This window comes from Thermobia domestica, chromosome 2, assembly GCF_964235325.1.
Source record: "Thermobia domestica chromosome 2, izTheDome1.hap1.1, whole genome shotgun sequence".
Classification (NCBI taxonomy): domain Eukaryota; kingdom Metazoa; phylum Arthropoda; class Insecta; order Zygentoma; family Lepismatidae; genus Thermobia; species Thermobia domestica.
In genome coordinates this window covers 77,452,093-77,472,525 of record NC_137455.1, presented here as the reverse complement: position 1 = coordinate 77,472,525, position 20,433 = coordinate 77,452,093, and the positions used below count along the sequence as shown (strand labels likewise).

At 36.5% G+C, this 20,433-nt stretch overlaps 1 protein-coding gene across 1 annotated transcript in view; it reads left to right on the top strand.

Annotated features, from left to right (window-relative positions):
- The window catches only part of LOC145672973 (long-chain fatty acid transport protein 4-like), a 340,258-nt gene that overhangs the window by 111,624 nt on the left and 208,201 nt on the right, over positions 1–20,433 (top strand). The gene's annotated exons all lie outside the window — the stretch shown is intronic.

The following is a 20,433-nucleotide window of genomic DNA, read 5'->3' as shown; positions in this document are numbered from 1 at the left end:
TCCTCTCATCAGCGCCTAGGTTTTCCTGGTCGTTTTCCGATTGGATTTGCAGTTAAAATTCTGAAAGCGTTCCTATTTTGTTTCATTCTGTTTACATGATCTGCCCGCCTGAACCTTCTAGACTTTGGTAAGCAATATAAATTATGCAGTTCCTCATTATGATGTTTCCGCCATTCCTCATTCCATTTTTTTTGGGTCCGAGTATTCACTTTGTCGGAAGTATTGTTTGACATTTTGACGTATTCATAATTTGTAGTTTTACGATCCCATCGAATTTCCATGTATTCAGTTTTCTCTGAATTTACATCTAAATTTATGTTCCTGCAAAAGTTTAAACCTTTGCATTTCTTTCTATTGTTCCTCTAGCATTTCTTGCAAAAATCTGATGAGTATCATTCAGCTCTAGGCCCTGGTTGGTATCTGATTTTCCTTATTGCGTACAAAGTTGAATTATAATGGCGACAACTCATCTCCTTGTTTCAGACAATTTTCGACGTGGGAACTAGTGGCCAAGTATTTTCCTACCCGGACTTTACTTTGAGATTCATTTAAACACATCTTAATTAATCTAAGCTACTTTCCTGTATTTCGAATTCTGTAAGAATGTTGTATATACAATCTTTCCCTTCTAACCGAGTCGTAGGTCTCTAAAATTAATAAACAATTAAATCGAAATATTGTATTCTCATTTCTTTTCGAGTATTTGTCCAGTGGTAAACATTCAATCGATAGTTGATTGATTTCGCCTAAATCCACACTGACAATCTCCAATAATTTCATCTGCGTATGGAATCAATCTTGCTAATAGAATGTTTGAGTGGATTTTATAGGATGTTGACCAAAGGGAGATGCTTCGATAATTGAATCGATTTCTGTTAGAAGGGCGTATGTAATATTATTTTTACGATTTTCATGTTTTTTTTAAATGAGTATTTTTGAGGTAGATGCAACGATTTGTGTTAAAACGAAGTGTATTCCTTGGAATGTGTTGAAAATATAAGCCATTGAATTATATTATTATATTATACTGTGATATAATATAATATATTAATATGTCCTGTTGGTCGGTCTATCAGCTAAACTGGAATCTGGACAAACGCTCAGGAATTTGGGGAATAAAAGTTAAAGAAAACTTGTTTGGCTTAAAAATAGAAATCCCACAATTAAGATAATATTTTCTTATGCAATGCTACTTACTTGCATTCCCAATTATATCTCGTCCCACAGCAAAGATAGTAACCACTTAAATTTATATTTATAATTGCCTTCTTTGGCGTTAGACCACCTGAAGTTCAGTCTCTGCTTTGTCGCCACAGTTACTGTAAGAAAATTTCACCTTTTATACTGGCACAATATTAAGATTTCTAGGATTTTTATTTAGCATGTAGGTGGCCAAGGTATATTCCAGCATTAACCTCAATATTTCCATATATGGATTCAAAGTACTTTGCAAGTCGGAGTGAGGCAAACAGTAACGACAAGTGTTAATTCAGAACTCATCCTGTCAGAGATTTAAAATTTTTTGAAAAAAGTAATTTTGGGGAGAAAAATGTTTGCTTTCAAATTATTATTAGTATTACTAATTATTATTATTGGTATCTCTGTCTTTCATTAATATACCACCAATGTAACTGTGTCTAAAATTTTAGATATATTTCAGAAAACCCCTGGTTTCACATTTTATGCCACCATGTTTTATGTTAAAAGGGCGTGTGTGTCCAAAGTTTAATATTTTTTGTAGATTAAACCATAATTCACCGTTACATCCTATATAGTTAATAAACAATCAGTAACCATATACATTTAAACATATTTTTCTTTTTTTCATCAACCGAACCGACTCATGCAAAAACAGTTTTTTGTCATTTCCCGAAAATTGTGTTTATTACACATACACTCTGTTAACAGAAATCGATTCAATTATTATAATCAGTTTTGTCGTCTTTCTTGTGAATTGGAACAGTGATTTTTTTTTCACTGTTGTGGCAATTCCTGCTTGTTTCTGATCCAGAGAATTCACCGTGGGCCATTCTTTATAGCAATTTTTATTCCTATTTCCTTAGGCTCTGGATACTGTATATGGTTCTGCTGTGTGAATTCTCCATAAACATTAGTTTTTGGCTGCGTGTTAAGCAAATCGTCAAAGAAATCTGTCCATCTATTCAAAATGCTATTCTCTATCAGTTGTAATTGTTCCGTTGACTTTCTTTAATATGTAAGCGTGAGGTCGATAGCCTTTCTTAAATTCGTTGATGCCCTTATACATGTAACGAATGTTTCATTTTTACTATTATCATCAAGTTCATTAATTTCAATTTTCAAAAAATCGCGATTTTTTTTTTGTTCTAAACGTTTTGGAAATTTTCCGCCTGACGTCAACAAAATTTTGTATATTATATCGTTCTGATTTTGTAGCCAAAACAGTTTTGCCAGTTTTCTCTTCTCTGTTAGTTTAGTGCATTCCTGATCGAATCATGGTTTGTTCTTATGTTTTCCCGCGTACACTAATTTTTCTTTTGCTGAAATTTTAATGGTATCCTTAATTTCAACAAAAGCATCTTCAACCCTACTGCATTCCGATCCTTCTAAAAGCGAAAGTCTATTCGACCCTTCAATCTGATATTCTACTCTTGCCTGATCCTCTCCTAATTTCTTTAAATTAAATCTTTCTGTTTTCAGATGTTAAATATTTCTTTTATTCATCAATAATCTCTCTTACTATAGCTGCTACCATTTAAAATGTTAAAAACTAATGACTGAGCTCTACAAGAAACCAGCTTGTTTATAAAACCACAGCATGCCAATTGTACGCAATTATCAGACGAAATGACAATTAAAAATAGAATCTAACATGCCACTAAATGACGGATTGAAACACGTCATTTAGATTTGTACCTTTATGTTACAATTTTGATAAACCAGGCTTTAAAAATATATTTTTTAATGTAATTGAATGAAATAGAACATAGGGTAATGTGATCCAGTGTTCAGTTTTGAAGACAATTTTCCACCCAGCTAATGTTCAATAAGGTTCCAAAGAAATGATCTGGGTACAGTATATACTATTTATGGTATGGTGGATTTACTTCGACATCATAGGAGCGCATTGGCTGCTCATGAGGGAACCTACATGTAAAATAATAACAAATAATAAAATAAAATAAACCTTGTGTACAAGAAGTAAAATATTATGTAAAATTATTAAATTTGTGGCGATAACGTACTTTTTACCGATGTGACCTCTCACTAGCCACCTCTGAAAATTTACTTATTTTTACTGATGTTTCGCTGATATTTTTAATTTTTTACAGATGCATTAAAAATACAAGTAAATATCAAAGAGACTCTTCAGTAGTGACGACACCAGCTTTAATTTCCTTAGGGGGCAAGTGGAGGAGCAGAGAAATTTTAAGCGATAGTATCTTTTTGTATACCGAAAATAATAGTTTTGTATTACTTACCCCACCGCACAACGCTTCATTTCTGCGGAGCCCACATGATGCCCGCCCTCTTTGCAAATTTCTAGCGGCATCACTCCTCTCCAGCAGTATTCTTATGATCAGAGTACATATTTGTTCAGAAACAGGTGATCGAATATAGCCTAAAATAAGTGAAGATTAAATTAAATTAAAATAAACTTATAATAATATAATTTGTGATGTGTTATTTCACTTCTGTAATACCAATAGTGTAACAAGCTTCTGGGAGAGAGACTAGGCTGGTGATAGTGTATTTTCGAACTGTTATTTTTTAGTAGTCTAAAGATTAATACTTTAATGAATCTTAAGAAAAGCAAGTTCACTTAAAACCCTTTTTACTATGTTCTAACGTCTAATTTATTTACAGTGGCGGACACAGGGCCGTGAGGCTAGACTTCCCAGCTTTTTAAGTGACAAAATAATTTAAGCTATTACAGTACTTACATTTTTTTTTTGAAAGTTTATAGTAAGCTCATGATATACCTATCATAGTCTGGGTTCTGGATGCTCCCCCCCCAGTTTTTACCCTCTAGATCCGCCACTATTGATTTATCTACTATCTTCTAAAGCGGCGTACGCAGAATCTCATAAGGGGGAAGATTCATGCATTCAAGTATTTTAGGATTTTTGTATATACAGTATATCTTAATATGGTAAATACGGTTTTTCAATATCTTATTCAAACGGGGACGAGAATTAAACACTACGAACCAACCTATGCGCCGTCACTAATCTTTTCTTCCTATCTATCTAAAAAAGGAATTCGATATTCTTTTTCATTCTTCCGAAATAGTTCTTACGTATATCACCGAGACAGAAGCGTTTGCTGGCAAAGCAATCTGGTGTTTAAAAAGCAATCTGATTTTAAGATTTAACGTTGCAGCAGGGAAAAAAGAATCTTGTGCTACTGGTCAGTAAACATTTTATGCGAATTAGTTCTCGGCTGCAGGCACCAAATGTATCCGGTTTTGTATACACAATTCGGCGAATCCTTCTTTGAGAATACAAGTAGAATGTGACTTCGTTTTTCTGGTATTTGGCACACTTTGTGACCAACCGATTTTGGTGTCTGATTTTTTTCCTCTTTTAGTTTTGATTTGAGTTTAATAACAGTTCCGATCAACATTTTAACAGTCTACTGAAAGTGGCATTTCATTTTAAAATATTTCTTAAATTTTAGCTATCGTAATTAACATATTTTCCTTTTTTTAATTATAATTCCTTTTTTGTTTTACTGTATACAGTGAGGATGGAAATTTCTCTATGTTAATTCAGATTACTAAGGTAACATTTAAAAACACACACACAACAGAAACGTCTCTTGCATATCCAAGGGACGTAAGTACCGGAAAATCGGAACGTCCAGGAGACGTCTCCATTTTGCCACTTTACGTCCATTGGACAAATGGACATCCTGTGGAAATGCAGATGCCCGTTTATGTCCCGGGAATGACATTTCCTGTGGGATTGCTATGGGACATTTTGAGGCTCTTTGTGGGATAACAACATATGAATTTTAGACATCCAAATATTGTATCTTAACAGGCACATCTCATTGAAAACCAAGGGAGGTTCCGGAGATATTTTTATAGTTCTTATGATTTCTACTGTGATCCTGAATGTCCCAGGATAGGCATGAGATATGTGGGGCATCCAAAGTATGTCTCTTGGACATGTTGTGTTATGTGAGTAGTAGTATCAAAGAACCAAAAATCAATTGTTTGTAAGTTGTACTCTGTATCTTTCGGGTAGAAGACACTCCTCTTATTGTAGACAAAACAATATATTGATCTAGTACATATCGTTGGTGGCTTTGATATAAACCATAATTGATTTTTAGACAACCTGACTCAATAATATTAACAACATCTACATCTACATCTACATCTACCTAACGTACTATTTTAGTTTTCTATACTCTGAAGCGAGCGATTCTTAAGTATATGAAGGGCTGTTCCAACTGTAGCTATCTCACGCTTCTTTCGTGTACGGGATACCGGATTCGATTCCCGGTTGGAGAGCATTGAGCACATTATGGTGATTCGGATTCTACCTTAAACTTCAAGTCCATTCTCGTACAGCCTCAATGCTGAAAAGAGACGCTAAATGCCAACTAACTTAAATACACGAAGGATTGTATGAATATTAATATGTTTAAATGCATATAAATTCATCTTGAAATGGATTTAGCAGTTTCAGTTAAATAGAGTAAATGTATCATTTTCTGTTGCGAGAAAGCGAATTTGTTACTATAAGAAAGTTCAATATGTACTGGATAGGGTATGCTGTTTTCTAGTGAGAAGAAACAGTTAAGTTAAATCTAGGCTGACTTAAAAACTTCAGAGAATCCTAACTATTTTCGTGAAATCGATTGGGTTAATCTACTGTTCGTTGTTTGACTTGAATGGTTAATTTGTACTTACATCCTTTGTCGGCCTGTAGGGCAATACCTAAATTTAAAGTTAGATATGAACCACTGTAGTGTATTCAATACATCCTGCCAAAAATCGAACTAAGGACCTCATGCACGAAAGGCACGCATGCTAGCGAATAGACCAGCAATAAATATATACGAACAGGAAGTTATCACTCACTACATACGTACACTATAGACTCTACAACTGGTAGTTCTACATAATTTAGTCGGATCTCAATCTAGTTGTTGACCTCCATAGCAATTACGTAATTAATGTTTCAGCTTCCTAATTGCCCAATGTGCTCAGTAAACTTGACATTAATGTTGCTCAGTGTAGAGACTCCTTAAAGTTAGCAAGACCACATAAAATGTATTGTCAGCAATACTATTTAAAGTCTACACCGTATGTACAAATGAGTTTTGTTTCAAGCGAGATGTCATTGATATCCTATATTGAAATCGATTGTGATGTCAGCTCTTGGTTGCACTATAACACACTGCAATATTCGATATAATTTTCAAGTTATGACCTTATCACTCAAGCAAATAAAAATACAAAAAGCTATATAACTTTCTATTAACACATTCACGACAGGTACAGTCTTGTTCAAGGAAACCTGGCTACCCACCTCTCTTTGGAAAGCTCTGCACTCAGTGTTCGAAGTGGAAAAAAAAGCAGAGGTGGTATGTCTTATTATGATTTTGCCTCAACGTACCGGCTATTTAAATATTGTCTTGATCACTGAAAAACTAGAGACGGTATGTCCTCACTACTGAAAAACCAGAGGCGGTATGGCATATCACCGAATACCGTTTCACTTCGACCACTGACTATACTCTTACCTACAATTAAAATTAAATTAAACAAATGTGCGTTTCCTTTCGGATATTGAGATCTTTATTTCAAACCAGAGTATTAGAATATTCAATTTACGGTTATCAGACCTCTGCCTTCTAAGACAAGGTTGGTTGTCAAGATTTTTTGAACAAGATTGTACATATTTAAACGTCCACAGGCATATTCCTAATTAAAACCTCCTTAATCTGGAATTGGCCTTGCTCCTATACTATAAATCAGAAAAATCTGAAGTTTTGTACATATATATCTTGTGATAAAGATCTACCAGTAGGATTTGTCTTTCGTCGGATATGGTAGGCTATACACAATTCAAACCTGACCAAGGTCGGATATGGGAGCGAAGGCGTTAACATGTAAAGAATTATGTTTTTCTATATGTGACGTAAAATTACAAGTTCAAGGACTTACGACTGGTAAGCCACTGACTTGCGTGACGGCAAAACCATGATTCAGTTGCTCAATATTCTGCCGACATTTCTCAAATAGTTATCCGCTCTGATACCCTTCTTACATAAACTAGCTTAAGAAACCAGTAGCTTATAATGGAAATGATACAACTGGGTAGTGTAGGTTTTGTTTTTTTAAAAATCACAACCGATAAAAATATTAATAATATAATTGTTATTTGGCGGAAGGGTATTTACAAATAAATATATATTATTTTTTAGCATAGTATGGTTAACAACTTTGACGCTACATATTCTAGTAAGTATAGCATTTAAAAAAAAACAGAGGGAACATGGTGGTTCATTGGTAGAAAAATAAATGAACTTTTTAGTTTAACATCTCATGATTATATCCTTTAGGCTAAGAAAACGGATGATTAATGAAAGCGAACGATTAAGTTTTATGTGCTCTCCCACCGGAAATCGAATCGGAGACTACGTGTACCAAAGGCGCACGTGCTAGTCACTAGACCAGCGGGGAGGACTGGTTCAGTGGTAGAGCATTCACCTCTGTTGCTGGTTGTCGGGTAAAGAAACAATATAATTTCATCATCTCCATTAAATATTAACTATTAATATTTATTTAATTTTGTATATAGTCTATTATTATTATGTCTTTTACGTAAGTAAAGTGGACAAATATTGCCATTACAAAGTACTGAAAATAGGTAACTATCCACAAGGCAGCAGCGGATCCACAGGGGGACTAGCAGGCAACCGCTCCCCCAAAAGGCTACCCTAATCTCAGTTGATTTTATAGACCCAATTTTATTCTCACTCACAGGACTCGAAAATTCTTGGATGCCAGATCACCATGACGACTGGAAAAATGAGTCTGTTGCCTAGATAATGTAAGACAAAACATGGGATTATGTATCAAATTGAATTTATATTAGTGTGTCGTCTGGTCTTCGGACCCACGTTAAGTCGGAAGAACATTTTTCGAATAGCTTTGATATATACGGGAGTTTGATGACAAGCCTTGCTACTCGATTTGATCTATCCCCAAATCATCGTTTTTCAGTTTTTCATCTATAAGAATCCAACACTGCCAGTCTTGTCACATTTTGATCTTCTGTAATAGGATATGAACGTACTTCATCTCGATTAGTTCATCTCCTTTTCTTGTTATTTCGCTTAATCCTACGGTGTTCCAGTTGATCTTCCGTAACTCTCTCGCTTCTGATAACAGAAATTTCACATTATACAAAGGTGTATCAAAAGATAAGGTAAATTTGTCTCTAAAACCCACAGTTCTTTGTATAGCTAATTAATTTTTTGCATGTTGCAGATATCAAGGTGAGGGAAGTCTGATGGCAATTACAGCCTTCTACGTCAACGCATATGGTACCTAGAGCAATTTAAAGATAGTGCATCGACTTGAACATTACTCCAAGGAGAAGGAGTGCATTGTTATTCTTTTTTTTTTTTTTTTTTATGGACAGGGACAGAAACTATCTGACATTCATCGAAAATATGTGTAGGCCTATGGAGGGAGTGTTATGACACAGACTCAAAGGTATGTATAGCGCAACGCATTCGCAGATGATAGAAAGACTGACAGAAGTGGCAGACCAGCAATGTCCATCTCTGACGGGAATGTATGTGACGTCGATGCGATAGTTCATGAAGACAGAAGAGTGAGGTTACATGACATTGCAGATGCATTGCAAATCTCATGTGGTTCAGTGAGGATGAGGAGTATCGTTCATGACCAACTTGGCTTCAGCAAAGTGTGTGTGCGCTGGATGCCAAAACATCTGAGTGATGACCAAAAACACTTCGAATGGGCTTTTCCCTGACCCACATACGATATGCCCAGAAAGGAGATTCATTCCTTCATCGTATTATTACGGGCGATGAAACCCCAATATCCTATGGACACTTGGACAAAAACTCCAGAGCATGACATGGAAACATTCTTCGTCACCGCTGGCCAAGAAGTTCAAGACCACAACATCTGCTAAGAAAACAATGGCTACTTTGTTTTGGGACTGTCAGGGTGTTATTCATGTTGAACTTCTGGCAAAGGGTACGAGCATTACCTGAAACACGTAAGGGAAAATGAAAAAATGGTGACCACACTTAAGGGAAAATTTAAAAATCTCAAAAACTGTACGCAATAAAATAATAATAATAATAATAATAATAATAATAAAAAGAAAACGTGCGTCTGAAAAAGGAATGTTTTTACAAATAGTACATTTTCGCGTATTACTTTGTTGCTTATCATTAACACTTATTTATGCAAACTTCAAAAAGTAACAATGTACGTTTGAGCGCAGTTGTCCTATCGGTAAGGTAATGACACTCAGTGTCCACCCTAATAGTAAATCAGTTCTATTTCTTGGACTATAGAGAAAGCATATCTTTCTGTACATATATTTATTAATATGAATATACAAATTAAAATAAATAGAACGAAACATGGTTTCAAATTCTGCCCTTTTACGTAGTGAGATATTCTCAATTAATTATATTCATATAAATAAATAAATACCGAAGGAATCCTCAGAAACAACTACAAAAACAAAATGTCGAAGGCATGTTAATTATAGAGTTTGTTCTAAATAACCAAATACAAAATAACACCGGAAAAACTCAAACTGCTGCATCGAAACAAAGAAAAAATATTTTGTGCATCTCCGTAACCACAAAGTTCACAAATATATTCTTTAAAATTAGAAGGCGCACTACAAGCAGAGTGTGCCAACTACAAACAATTTTCACACCTAAATCAAAGCCCATTGTTTTTACCAAACTCTCCATATATTATACAAATATCATCAGAATCATTTTCATCATCACTGTCTGACGAATTTTTGAACTGAAGACACTTTTCTCTCCTCCTTTCTCCTAATTGAAAACCTTTCAGGTTTCTTATTCCTTTTTTCTGCGTTCTTTGTTTTCGTGATGACCGTTTCCTTCCTTCTTTAGCCTGTAATTTGGGTTTCATTAGTGTTGCTGTCAAAATCATTGATAGCCCTGGTTGCCCAAGTTTCGGCTTTATGTATTTGACGTCTTCTATATCATAATTCGTAAACATTTTGTATGATTAAGTATAATGTAATATCCCAAAGAAAGAAATAGATTTAAATCTAAAATATGTTTTAATAATAAATAGTTGGGAAATGGCGCTCGCACTAGGGAAATACCGCTCAGCCTGAGCGTCATTACCCAAAAGGCGCCATTTCATATTGCATTTTGTCTCATGAAAAAGGTAAAATATTTAGCTTATAATAATAATGAAGAAATGCACAAGAAACACTTTTATTATGCAAGTAAAAATTGCAAAACTCTATCGTAAACGTGGTCCCGGGTTCGATTCCCGGTCGGGTCACTCGGTCGAAAAAGTGTAACACGCTTTTTCAGACCAACCATCCTGAATGAGGTATTTCTAGGTTTTCCTCATTCACACCAGGCAAATGCCGGGGTGGTACCTAACTTATAGGTCCCAGGCCACTAACTTCCTTCCCCAATCGTTTTTTCCTTTCTTTCCCCGGTTTGTGTGCTCGTCGAGGGACGTCATCTCTCAAATCGTAAAGGGCTAAATGGCCTTAGATGCCGAAAGCCCAGAAATCTAAATTCTAAATCCTAAATCTATCCTACACTTTGACTCCACTGTTGTTGCACTTTTCGTCTTCTCAATTTTATAACAAATAATCCAGAACTTGTTTTTCTCATGTTGCTTCGCCGACGTCAATCCCACATGTACCTTCTTTTTTCCAGTGCTTCTCTGTACGGGGCTCTAGATGTTAGTACAGGTTAGATTCCAATATCACGTTTTTTAATGGCTACAGAGGGATGAGCGTCATTGCACTCTGGTCGCCATTAGCCGACTCTTCTTTACTGGCTTGTTAGTGGTAACACTCCCTTCCTGCCCTCCTATAATCAACTAAACCTGTAAGTTTCACCTTTGTTAAAGTTCCCTGATTCTTAGCCTCTTATTCCTGTAAAATATCAGACATCCTTTGCAGGCTCCCACAACATGCAATTCAGGAGAGAAAGTGCATGAAATTAGTTAGACTAATTGACAATAACAGTGGATTGACAATAGTTGTCTATGAATATATATATAGTGCTCGAAAAATTTATATGCTTTATTCTGGTTCAGAAGTACCCGTAAAATTGGTTTCCGTACCTTAAGCCTACGTTCATCATCGTAATGATCCCTGTCTCTCTTTCCCCCCTCTCCTCGAACGATTCTTCTGGATCCACTACTGTCAGCAGATACCCAAACTCCGGCACCACTGTACTGTACTGTATTACGTGTTTTGTCTAGACTCAGTTTAATAAATATCAAAGTTTTACTAAAACTTTATTTGTTTCCACGCCCAGGAAAGCATAATAACACTCTCAAGTCACACACTTTCTATTTATGAAATTATTTCTGGCCTCGCAAAGAGCTTACGGACAAAAACAAACGAAGCGATATAAGATAAGTGTAGTTTTCCTGCCTTGCATTTCCTCTTGAAAATTATCACGAATAAAAAACTATTTATACTCATGAAAAATACTTTAAAACATATTATTATAGTGAACTCTACTTAAAAAAAAAAAAAATACCACGTTCAAAACAGTTTGCCACAAGTGTAGGCCTATTGCCTTTTACTTCTACACGCCCTTCTGTAACAAGATATCTTTAAAGATTATAATAGTTTCTCAGATTCTTTTCCTTTTATCCTGGTTGTTTTGCGCTAAGCAAGGCCACCCTCAAACCAACTCCAATTGCTTGGCTTTACTTGCTTTGCTTATAGCATATACAAGCGCGGATCCAAGGGGGGGAGCGCTTGATGCTCAGATATACACTGGATAAAATAGGCTTCAATCCTGCTTTACAAAACTATTGTTTAGCCCCTCTCTTGATCATATCCTGGATCCGACACACACACACACACACACACACACACACACACACACATATATATATATATATATATATATATATATATATATATATATATATATATATATATATATGCGTAAAACACACACATCCATATTATCGCAGCCACTCTCTGCTCTTTCCTGGCAACACTTGCTTCCTCTCTCAACACCCATCCGGCAGTTTGCCGCATATATGTGAAGAGCTTCATTGCGTGTAATGTCCCGCTTGGCTATATACGGCAATCTGCCGCTCCGGATTCTAGCAGCGAGATCCGGCTGTTTTTGCTGGCCGGATAAATGTCCTGCGACCGCCGCACATATGTGAAAAGCTCAATTCCTTGCAATGTCTTTCTACCTTGTCCGGCAATTCGCCGGAAATGGATCCGGCAAATCGACGGATAATGTGAAAGGGCGGGAAGAAATGCTGGTGGAGGGTAATGAGGCCGAACACACCTTTCTAACTCAGACCACAATGGTTCAATGATGTTCAGAACTCGTGATTGTGGGATCCAGAGGAGGTGTGATAGCTCCTAGTCATGCTCTCATGCTCCTCAAACCATGATTTCACCGTTTTAGCAGCGTGACAGTGTGCCAAATCATCTTGGTAGATGCCATCATCATCAGGGAACAATATTTGAGCCATGGGTAGAACCTGGTCCCCAAAATGGCCTCATACGCCTTAGCATTTATCATTCCATGCAGGGCTATGATGGGACGTGCAGAAAACCACGATATCACTGCCCATACTGTAACAGAACCATCCGCATGCTTTATAGTTGGGAGCAGACACTCTGTATCATAGGCCTGCGACGGTGTTTTCCATACGTAAATACGACCGGTTGTTGGAAACAAGGTGAAGGTCGGTTCATCGGACCACATTACGTGTTTCCGCTGCTCATGAGTCCATATGGTTCTTGCACCACTGGATACGCCTTTTCGCATTTACTGCTGTGACCAGAGGTTTGGCGATAGCGGCCCTGTCATGAATTTTCATTTTATGAAGTTCCCGTCACACTGTTTTCGATGAAACCGGGTTCTGTAGGTCGGAATTGAGTTCAGACGTAATTTTCATTGCAGTGGTCTTCTTTTTAGCTGCTACAATCCGTTTTAATGCCCTCCGGTCCCTATCTGACAGGATTGTCTTTCGACCAGTGTTGTGCTTTGCAGACGTCGTTTGCCCATGAATTGTGTATGCCCTCGTGACATTTGGACACACTGCCTTTCGATGCCCCTACAATGTTCGCCACTGTTGCCACTGAAGCTCCAACCAGACGGGCACCAACGATCATGCCTTTTTGGAAGTCTGTCAGGTCGCCCATTTTACCGCACCACATTCACACCACGACACTCACAGGTGAACTGGTTACTGCTGACGGAAGAGGAAGGTCCACATGACACAATAAAAAAAAGAAAGAAAGAACGATCGGCAACCGTAACACGTGTTGTACAGTGGGTGCCAAACTTACGAGTCCTGTATGAAGTATTTTTAGATTTTTGTCTACCCCTGTATATATGTAGGGTGTTTCAAAACAACTTTGACAACGCTTGGGAGGTGATTCCTCACATCAAAATAAGACAAAAAGTATATACCAACCTGGGTGTACAAATGCTTCCTTTTGAAGTTATAGGCTGCCGAAAACATGAAAAAATGAACTTTAAAGGTCCATAGCTCCAAAATTATGGAACCTACCGTAGTCAGGTCAAGACTTCACTTTGGAACTAATATGTGCGCTATTCAAAAGTACATGTTTCAGAATCCTAAAATACTTACGAAGCAATTACGCAGCAACTTACCAAGGGAGTTTGGCTACGGGCTTGTAATTTGAAATACTCTCTAACTACCTCTCTAAAAATTGTTGTGAAAGTACCACAGGATTCTGAAACTTGGATATTTTTATAAGCCACATACTAGTTCCTAAGTGAAGTCTAGACCCGATTGCGGTAAGTCCCATAGTTTTGGAGCTATGGACCTTTAAAGTTAATTTTTTCATGTTTTCAGCAGCCTATAACTCTTAAAGGAAGCATTTGTGCACCCAGGCTGGTCTATACGTTTTGTCGCATCTTGCTGTCAGGAATCACCTCCCAAACATTGTCGGTGTTGTTTTGACCAAAACCATATATATACAAGCAAACCTATGGAAACAAACTAAAACTACACGTTTAGGCAACTAACAAGGAATACGGAAGAAAACTTTCAGTGTAATCCACTTTACTATTAATATACAGTTTTAAACAGCGTTTAAAGTGGACCAGAGCTCACTAAGAGAACATTCCTCAAATGTATTTGATGAATGAACTAAATAAAATATTACTGGGGCTCTTCTGATTGGCCTAATTAATATATCACCTCTATTGACCAAAACTATATGAATAAATATATAGCTTTAATTGGTTGTTTAGAGTAAAGTTTATTGACCATTTCAGCAATGAGGCTGTATGAAACATGGATCTATAACTTAGCTGGGATCCGAGTCATATGAGCTCCCTCTGGGGAAACAAACCCGGGCTCCCACTGCAAAGGCATGTATGCTCATCATACAGCTACGCTACGTGGAAGCTCGTATAGATTTCAAATTACACACGTATCCGTTAGTTGTAATTCTCTTCAATAGATTTGTTGTTTACTCATCTCGACTAGACAAAATGCGTTTAATTTACTTTCAGAACTAGATATAACTACTATGGAGCTACATCTGGTAAATATTGAAGATGCCGTATGACTACAAAATTTTGACCGCAAGTTAATGCATTGCGATCACTGTCAGATCAGGGGGCGGAGGGGATACCCCCCAAAGGTCTGGTTTTTACTTCCAGCATTTATCGTTGGGAAATACAAATATGGTCTTTTCCTGACAAATCCAATCTACACCGTGTATGTGACTACCCGAGCAGAGACTAATCAAAATGTGTGGTACTTAATAGTACTTAATACAGACATATTTGAATTATGAATACTTCTGTCCCTAGTTTCTTCAGGTGGTCACCATAAGCCCCAAGGGAGCGAGAATATGATTCATTCGTTGGACGAACAGTTGTAGGAAGGAGGATAAGACGGCTCACTCTTTGAACGAAAAGGGTATATTTTAAAATTGTGTCCTAAGAAAAGGATATGGCAATAGAATTCGGGTCCCGTTACCTTGAATAAAGAGAAATATAGAATCTTCAGCGCTCCTTACTGAAAAGCTCTCTGAATCTGAGACTTTTCGGTTGGTTGATTTATTGATATGCGTAGTGCGTTCGATGCTCACTCACCAGGAATCAAACCACAGAACCCGAAGATCGAAGATACGTTCGCTAGCTACTAGATCAACAGAGAGAGCCGTGACTTTTGGGGTTCAACACGGAACCATTAGGAAAGGACCACGAATTCATTGTGACTTTTAATGGCATTTCATCTTTTCTTGGGAAATAGCACAAGCTGTTATATAAAAGAGGAAGTCCTGAGTGAATAGCTGATCGCACAGGCCAAATCGCTCAAGCTAGAAACTTGGAATTCGGACAGTAGGTAAGATTTGTGACGTAGGGTATCATTAAGGAAGGATTTCTTGGAAATTCGAAGAAAGGAAGGGGTGGCCGTCTCTCAGAATCTCTTAAGGACGGAGACTTGAAATTTGGAGTTTAGATTTCTCATTTTAAATAATTTGACACGGGTTTCAATGTTTTTTGATACATTAGTAAAATGGGGAAAAAACAGGTGGAATGAAAAGGGGTCAGGGATTGCAATTACTGTATTATAATACGATATCAATATCTAAGAATCTTTAAAGGTTAGAAACATGAAATTTGGTGTATGGACTTCTCACTCAAAATAATTCAATGCGTATTTCAGCGTTTTTGATATTTTGCCAAGAAGGAAAGAAAAGGGATGGAAATTATTATTATTATTATTATTATTATTATTATTATTATTATTATTATTATTATTATTATTATTATTATAAGATGACCATATCTCTAGATCCCTTACGGTTAAAGATATGAAAGTTGGTAGTTTAATTTTTCATTTAAAATAAACATGTTTTTGAGCGTTTTTTGACAGTTAACATAGAAGGGAAGGAAAAGAGGTGGGGTGGTTCACTAAAATGTCTTACAAGGTGTTTGAATTTCATGACAGAGTTTTAGTACAATTCAATTCTTTATGGAAGATACAGAAGGAAGAACGCGAAATATTGGGCCACAATAGCACGTAGGAGCAATTGTTATATTGTGCGGTTATGGGTCTGAGTCTAAAGTTGAACTTCTTGGATGTATCTGAATCGCAAACAAAATCAAGAAAGATGAACGAACTCGAAAAAGTTTTTGAAATTGCTTTCTTTTAATTTTTAACTGAAACAAAAAGGTACAACAATCGTAAAAAATGTGTACCGTCTATAGGCTATATTATATTTTTAATAAATAGTTATATATTATACACATGATAGTTGTTTGTTTAACGTCCCACGGTTGTGTCAGGACGGCTAAAGGAAACGTGGACCTACTGATTATAGTGGAATCCGAACCACTTTTTTCGTTCAACTGTACCCCCACCAGGAATCGAACTCGGGATCACGCACACCAAAGGGAAGCATATTAGCCATTAGGCCAAACGAGGTCAATGTTATATCTGAGATGAAAGAAAAGCAACACGTTATACGTACTTTATTCTCCATTGGTAATTTCGTTCAAAGGTGAGAATTTTTCAAATTAAATTTTAATTTGCACTTTTTTTCAAATATCTGATATTGTCAAATAGTATTGCCAGTCAGTATGTTTTAGGAAATATAGTTTGTATGCAGTAAAGAACAGAAAAATCACTTAGGTTTTACATTTGTGATCTTCTTTCGTTCATTTTATTGTAGGCCTTGCTAATCTTTCAGAGTTTTCTTTCTTAATAGTTTATATTATAGTGGCTTATATTGTGATACTATATAATTCTAATTCATATTTTAATTCATGTAAAATTTATCGTGCTAGATCTGACAAAATTTCTGTTGAGTTTGTATAAGAGAAAAATTTAGTATTGATATTTTTATTATATTATTTGCAGTATTTTATTAAATAAAATGTGCATTTACCATCGTAGTGATTTACATGGTTAAGGAGTGCTGCAATATAGTTAAATAGAATTTATATTCACAATTCATTTCTTTATATGTTACTGCTGTAGTTTAACTTCAAAACGTCGCTCTGTGTTACTGTTAGTACAGTGCAAGGTTTAAATGCAGTAAGGATTAGTATTATGTATTAGGTAGTGTATCCATTTCATTCTCCTGTACTTGATCTGTGCCCTTGAGTGCTTAGGCCAGTTCTTTTAAGGCAAAAACCGTAACATTCTTATTTCAGGGGAAAGCCTCGAAATTCATGTTCGGGCAATCATTACCACGGGGAATAATCACATACATATTTGTTTTCAATTTTCAATCTGCTGAATTATATCCTGATATAAGTATAAATGGAAGCAATATGTAAAGATTGCTCACCCTATATTTTGGCCCATTTGAAACACTGTGTGTCATTACTTTATAATTAATTATTGTATTATTTTTATGCTACCAAGAAATGTAGGGCATAGAAATATCACGTCTTTTTTTTATTTGTTAACATTTTGTATTATTCTTTATGCATGTATACTTTTGTTATCTATTTTTCCTAGACCAAGTCTGTCTTTTTTTTCAACTGTTGTAAAATGAAGTGAAATCTTTGAGTTTTATGTCCCACGATTATGTCGGTTAGGCTAATAGCTCTAGCCCCATAACGCTTTTCTGGTTCTCCAACTGCTGAATACGTATTAAATTAATGCTTTTTGATATTATTTTATATTCTTATTATCTAACCTATTATTTGGTATTCCTGAAGGTATAATTTTCTTATGGGAAATTTAAGTTTGCAGCTACATGCTTCAGTGTTTCATACTATGTTAAATAATTTTACTCAGTTACGTACTAGACTGATTCCATTACAATTTTGATTTGGTTCAGGATATCCTTTAGATTTTCTTGAAAATTTGTATTTGAAAGAAATATCAAGTAAAACCAGTACCTCTGACAACCCTACCATCCGACTAGGCTACGTCACTTGTGAACAAGGAAATTAGTTCCCAACTTTGCCGCACGCACAGATATAAGAATTATTTGATTTGTATACATAATATGGTATATATGTTCTTTGAGTTTTTCTCACAATCAATTCATCTAGATTGAAACATATCAAAGAAATAACCTTTGAAAATGAAATGTTTCGGTTTTTCATCGTACGCTTGTGCCGTGTATGCTAAAGGAGACGGTGACTATGAGAAATGAATGAAGGAAGTGGGAAGGGGCCGAAGAACAGCGGGAAAACTCACGTACACGATGTTTGTCCACCACGAAGTCCACTTGACGCGAGCCGAGATCGAACCAGGGACCCCACGCATCAGAGGTAATAACTGTTAACCCTTATAATTAATACGTGCTCATATTGAGAAACATGGTCCCTAGAATTTATTGTGTCGGTTTTGATTGTGATGGAAACATTTCATTGAGTTTTTGTTAGCAAAGAGGTATCTGGTAACGTGTGGATGCTTTTTTTTTTTTTTTCGTAATCCGTCATTATTGTTCTGTACAGTTTACCAGGTACACGAATTTATCAGAAATATCAATTTTAGTGATATTTTTCAAAAAATGATTTGAATCCATTTGTGCTTAGATTCATACGCCTGTATCTATAAATTTTGTTCGTGACATTGCTCGTATTATTGTCTGTCCCCTTTAGCACACAGGTCATGATTGTTGGTCATAAACCTGCAGATGTAATGGTTTAGTTTAGTTTAATTTTATTCATTACATTTAGTTCTTGTACTTATGCGACCACGCACAGCACACAAAAAAAATTCACCATCTTGATTCTACTCAAAATATTGATGGTTTTTCAACGACCAATCTTTGATAACGGAATATCCGGGACCTCCACTTCCTGTAGAGGGACTCCCTTGCGCCGCCACTGGACGGTTCAGAAACATGCATTTTTGGATAGAGCAGGTTACAAGTCTAAGACAATAAGATGCCACCTCAGCTCAATGGCTACTAGTTTTAGAGATATTCGCCTTCGAAGTCCATTTTCCCACGATTTTGGACAGCCTTTAGCCCTGAAACTGTACATTTCTGACCAGTCCATATGAACTTTTACTCTTATTTTGGTGTAAGGAATCACTGCTTCAGTTTGTCGATCTAGTTCATTAATACCTTGTATCTGTATGTATGAGTTGATATATATACAGGGTGAACCTGAAAGATGTGCAAACACTCCGGGAGGTGATTCGTAACATCAAAAGAAGACAAAAAGTCGTCATGCATGTTATCGAATTCCGCGTCGTGTACGAATGACAAGGGTGCCCACTTGGAATCGACAATCGAATCTTGACAATTGGAACGGAACAGAAAGATGTGCACACACTATCTCTGTCTGCGCAACTGCCTAATGTACCATTGTGCTTATGTTCATAGCCACATTTAACTAGTTTTGATGTCACCAATCACTTCCCCCTGTCACTCGTACACGACGCGGAATTCGACAATATGCAAGGGGACTTTTCAGTCTGTAACTGTCCAACAGTGGATGTTATAAGTAATATATGAGTATTTCATTGTAGTTAATGGTTAACACATTCTTTATCATACCCGACTCTGGTCGGATTTGAATTTACCTCAGGGGCGCATACGGAGGAGGGTGATCGGGGCGATTGCCCCCCGCAGAAGAGAAAACGTTCTTATTTTAGATATAAATAAAACCCATCCCCGGAGTTTGGAGCTCTTAAAAGTAGCTCTAAGTAGCAGTATTACAACCCACCGCTCTCCCTGAAGTCCGTCCTGCTTTCGCCCCCGATTTACGTACTATATAAATTACCATATCCAACTAAAGTCGGATGTGAGTAGATTTTATGCTTTAAAAATTACGTCAGAGGATTTTGTTAGTCCTAGCTCTCAGAGACTGTTAATAGAGGCCAGTAGTTAGCCCAAAAATGTAGGGGGCGGTAGAAGCTAGGGGGAGGCCGATTCAATCATATTATAGTTCATTGCAAGCCTACTATGAAAATTTTAGGGGGCCACTAAAAATTTAAGGGGGCGGCCCCCTGTGCGCCCACCCGTGGATACGGACTTGTAATGATAAATGCTCTTTCTACTAAACAGTTACTAGTTTCAATCTTAATTTATTTGCTTTAAGGCAGCGGTGTCCATCATCTCAAGTCTTTAAGCACAATCCCCCAAATTTACCATTTACCCTCCAAAGAAAGTAGGAATGGAGAGAGGGTCTGGTTGTGACAAAGCTAAAATAACTTGCTTTGTGGTCTAAATTTTATTCAATTTAGCGTTCTTTAAAGCATCGTTATGG